This window comes from Odocoileus virginianus, chromosome 7, assembly GCF_023699985.2.
Source record: "Odocoileus virginianus isolate 20LAN1187 ecotype Illinois chromosome 7, Ovbor_1.2, whole genome shotgun sequence".
Lineage (NCBI taxonomy): Eukaryota > Metazoa > Chordata > Mammalia > Artiodactyla > Cervidae > Odocoileus > Odocoileus virginianus.
Window position 1 is genome coordinate 5,197,006 of NC_069680.1, and position 5,300 is coordinate 5,202,305.

Consider the following 5,300-nt stretch of genomic DNA (forward strand, 5'->3'; position numbering starts at 1 on the left):
TAAAACTATTGGGCAAGAGTTTATGGGGGGAAAGACAGTCTCAAAGCATCTCACATTAATTAACAGAGCACTTATTAATTTCAAGGGAAAAAGAGTAACCTTTGGCAGGGATCACATTAACCTGGTGACCCAAGTTAACATCACCAATAGTGGGGCCAAATGACATCCTGTGCCTCTTGATGGAGGCACCAAGGAGGCTGCAGCAGCACTCACTCGGCATCCTTGTCCAAACGCACAGACTGCATCTAACCAGGAGAAAGCTGTCGGACATCCACACTCTTCCAAAAAGTCAATATTATGAAAGACAAAGAAATGAGAAGAATATTTGCTGATTACAGGAGATTGAAGAAATATGACAACTAACCACAACATGTAATTCTGGATTGGATCCTGCACTGGGAAAAAACAAATGCTTTAAAAGACAGTATGCACCATTTTTCCGCTTCCGGTCCGGTACTGGCGTCTTTGCTGAGGGTCACATTGAGCTTCCAGCGACTTCAGGGGCATCTTTAGGAAGTCAGCACTATGGCAGAAGACATCAAGATCAAAATCAAGAACTACCAGACTGCTCCTTTTGATAGCCGCTTCCCCAACCAGAACCAGACCAGGAACTGCTGGCAGAACTACCTGGACTTCCACCGCTGTGAGAAGGCAATGACCGCTAAAGGGGGTGACGTCTCCGTGTGCGAATGGTACCGGCGTGTGTACAAGTCCCTCTGCCCCATATCCTGGGTGTCAGCTTGGGACGACCGCCGGGCAGAAGGCACGTTTCCTGGGAAGATCTGAACTGGCTCCATCCCACCTCCTCTGTTCTCCGTCCTTCTCCCCCGTGGTGAAGGGGGACCTGGGTACATGGTGATCCCCACCCTGGGATCCTGAATCATGGTTTAACTAATAATAAACGCTCGTTGGAAACAAACAAACAAAAAAAAAAATAAAAGACAGTATGGGACAAAGAGCAAACTTTGATTGTGGACGCTATGTTGGATAGTAGTGTATATCAGCCACATTTCCAGTTTGGTAGTTGTCCTAAGGATATGTAAGAAAATATCCTTGTTCTTAAGAGATATATGCTGCTGAAGTATATAGGGATACGACATTTGTATCTAATCCTCAAATAGTTCAGGAAAAAAAATATTAACATAATTACAGGGCTTCCCTAGTGGTTCAGTGGTAAAGAATCCACCTGCCAAAGCAGGAGATATGGGTTTGATCCCTGATCCGGGAAGATCCCACAGGCCACACAGCAACTAAGCCTGGGAACTACAACTACTGAAGCTGGAGCGCCCTAAAGCCTGCGCTCTGCAACAAGAGAAGCCACTGCAATGAGAAGCCTGTGCACCACAGCTAGAGAGTAGACCCTGCTCGCCACAGCTGCAAAAAAGCCCGAGCAGCAACAAAGACCCAGCACAGTCAAAAAATTAAATAAATAAAATTTTAAAATTACAGCTGTGTGTGTATGTGTTAGGGAAAGAGATGGAGAAAAAAGCCAAGGTAGCAAAATATTAGTTATCATCAGTGAATCTTAGAAAAGGCCATTTGGGAGTTTATTATACTATTCTTTTCGGTAGGTTTAAGATTTTTTTCAAAATAAAAAGGTTGTTTAAAGAGAGTTACTGATTAACACAGCCTGGCATTGGTTTAAACCTTATTAGATGCTAGTTTAGGAGAAGGAAATGGCAACCCACTCCAATATTCTTGCCTGGAAAATCCCAGGGACAGAGGAGCCTGGTGGGCTGCCGTCTATGAGGTCTCACAGAGTGGGACATGACTGAAGTGACTTAGCAGCAGCAGCAGATGCTAGTTCATATTTTTGTGAGATGGGTCCCAAAGTCAGCACCACCCCAAGCTCCCAGGGAGACCCAGGGTCAGGGTCCTCACCCTCATCTGACTTCACTGAAATGCCCTACCTTCCACTTTTGTATCCACTCTCAGAATCATCCCAACCAGAGCTGAGAGGCAGGGAATAGGAGGAGGTGGGCGAAGAGTGTGAGAAAGACAGTCCTTCCTCTTTCTTCACCTCAAGAATTGTATCTTTTGAGAGTCTGAACAGATTTGTCCACATGGACTAAGTGGCTGGTGTTGAGCGATCTGCGAACAGAAAAGATACTGACTGAGAAGCAGGAATGCTCCTCTGGCTCCGTCTCCTGCCTCTTGGCGATGCCTGAACCTCCAAGTACCAGGAAGGGTGACACACGCCCGTCGAGGCATCACTCAGCCCGGGGAAAGCCAGCCCGAGTGTCAACACTCTGGCAGAGAGAAGTGCTAAAATGCATATTTAAAGATGTCTGAACAGACTTGTTTGAGAGACAACTGGAGCTGTGAAGTAATCCGGATGTCTCCCCGTGTCTCAGTGTGGAAGGCAGGGTTTGCCTGCAGGCCTCTGACCTTTAATGTCTTTCTGTTATTGTTAGCATTTGACAGAACTTTGCTGAAGACTTGGGGATGACAGAAACAACACAGAGAGGTGCTTATAATTGCTGCTAGAAGGGCTACTCACTCTTAAGACCCTCCCTGGAACAGAAGTCAGTCCAACCTGGAATCTTCCAGGTCTAATGCCTGGGCCAGGGACACTGTGCCAGGTACAAACATTTCCCCCATAAACTGACCTCCTGTAGCCCCAGTGGCCCCTGTGAGCCAAGGTCTACTCTCCCTAGTTTGCAATACTAACCCAGACTCTCGCTCAGAGCCCTGCTTCCAGAGTCTTCCCCCAGAGTGTAAGCAAGGGTCCAAGAGCCAGTGGCTGAGTCCAGGCAGAACAGGTCACAGCGGGAAACTAAAGTTCCAGGGAGAACAAGAACACAGGAAACCAAATGGCTTCTGGCAGAACGATTCAGATCTGCAAAGGCAAGGATCTGAGGGAGAGTGATCAGAAGACGGAAGGGGAGGATCTGCATCCATCACCACAACCCAGCTTTCCCTGATGCTTATCGACCATACCCCTGGCCCCTGACGGGGGTGGGTGTCACACTGAAGATGGCGGACAGTGGACCCTCCTAACCAGCTCTATTCTTTAAGGAGCTCCCTCCCTTCCATGGGGGCATTGAGGAGCTGTCTTCACACTATCCTGGCACTCCTGGCTACAGTGATCAACCAAAGGAAGGAAGTGTGACTCTGACTGGGTTATTAGCTCCTTAACTGCAATTTTGCATACAGGTAACAGGAGACAGAAGGCCTTTGAAAAGTCTGGGTGATATAAGCCTTTATTTACTCCTGGTGATATAAGCCTAGAGGTGTCAGCCTTCCCCATACTCCACCCAAAGGTCCAGTATGAGGGGATGAGGCCAATAGAGGGCTGGAGCCCCAGGGACACTGTTGGTATTTCTCAGCCGAGTTGTTCCTGAGTCCTTTCCAGTCTGTTCATGTCAGTGATGTGAACTAATCTCTGCCCACTTTTCTTCTTGGGCTCCTTAGAGATGGTCTTCTGTGATAGAAAGGAAAGAAAGAAAGGAGTGAGGAAGAAAGGACCCCTGATTAAAATACTGTGTGAGACTCCTTGTACCCCAGGCTAAGCAGAATTTCTTTCTCATATTTAACTAGAGAGTTTCCCTCATAGCTCACTTGGTAAAGAATCCGCCTGCAATGCAGGAGTCCCTGGTTTGATTCCTGGGTTGGGAAGATCCGCTGGAGAAGGGATAAGCTACCCATTCCAGTATTCTTGGGCTTCGCTTGTGGCTCAGCTGGTAAAGAATCTGCCTGCAATGTGGGAGACCTGGGTTCGATCCCTGGGTTGGGAAGTTCCCCTGGAGGACCACTCCAGGGTTCTGGCCTAGAGAATTCCACGGACTGTCCAGTCCATGGGATTGCAAAGAGCCAGACACAACTGAGCAACTTTCACTCTCACAGAGATTACAGTCTGATGGTTGAAATTAAAGATTGCATAGATTCAGGACTAGGGCAACCATTGGGTTTGAGATTCATTGATGGAAACAGGAAAAGAAAACTGTTCCGTTGAGACAAATAGAGACAAGAAAAAGAACCAGATGGGCAGATTGAGAAAGACATGATTTTTCCAATTCCTGAGCCCCAGTACATTTCCTGCTTTTCCTTTCTGTGACAGTCTCTGAATTCCTACAATACCCTCTGTCTTAGGCTTTTTTGGGTCTAAGTGACAGAAATTCACCCAGGCTAACTTGGGCAAAAAGAGTAGTTATTATAGGATAGATGTCTCCTGGAACCTAGGGACAGGTGGCACCTCCCTCCAACCCCAGGAGGACCTAGAAGCCCTTCTCTCTCTGGGTCCCATGGTCTGAAGCATCTTAGTTGAGGCCAGCTTCCTTCAGTTCTCTATGTGCACAAGGCTGAGCATGGCGGCTTCATAGCCCTGGAGTGTACACATTCAAGTAGCCACAGAGATGTCCTGATCACCCTCCAGCCCTCGTCCAAATGAGGAGAAAGGCTCAGGCCCAGTCTGGGTCAGCATCCACCTCTGCTCTGATCAGCCATGTCTGGTGGAGGGGAGGTCACACTGTGCCCCAGCTTCTACAGCCTGCCTCTGGGGAAGGCTCAAGGAGAAGTCCTCGACGACTGTGTTATATCAAGCTGTTTTGGGTGGGTTTCCACTTACTGCCATCAGACAGAGTTGACTAAGGTGCTGATAGTCTTTGGGGTCTGTTTGCCCTTCACCTTTCCTTGTGTGTGGTCCAGCTGGATCAAAGGGCCAGTTCTTCGTAAATGAGCACAGAGAACATTTTTCCTCACTTGATTTCATGTGAGCAACCAGCATTTGTGACGGTGCCAGCTGACTGTCCCACCGCCCACCACCACAACTACCCCTGAAGGAGGAATGGGCAGTGGCATATTATGTGGACTAACAGAGTGTTTTCTAGGCTTCCCTGGTGGCTCAGTGGTAAAGAATTTGCCTGCAATGCAGGAGACCCAGGTTCAATCCCTGGGTTGGGAAAATCCTCTGGAGAAGGAAACAGCAGCCCACTCTAGTATGCTTGCCTGGAGAATTTCATGGACAGAGGAGCCTGGCAGGCTACAGGTCATGGGGCTGCACAGAGTTGGACATGACTGAGGAACTAACATATTATCTGGGCCAATCATGCATCCTGTGTAGGGTGGCTAAGATCCTACAGAACGTTCCATAGGCAGACTCCTGCCTGGCAGGTACATGACTTGCACTTTCAGGAAGGGCAGTTACCAATGTTTTACCATCTCTGGACAATCCTGGAACCATACAGACTTAGCAATGAATGGAGAATTCTGGAAGTTGAACGTGATTCTACAGATTTTACTAGGGCTGCAGGGGCTGAGGCGGGTCAGCCCAAGCCCTGGGCACCTCTCCCATCCCATGC

The 5,300-nt window shown here is 48.3% G+C and overlaps 1 pseudogene; it reads left to right on the forward strand.

Moving 5' to 3' along the window:
* The first annotated feature begins 436 nt into the window (after window positions 1–436).
* LOC110122959 (cytochrome c oxidase subunit 6B1 pseudogene) lies at window positions 437–940 on the forward strand (annotated as a pseudogene).
* Window positions 941–5,300: the final 4,360 nt, after the last annotated feature.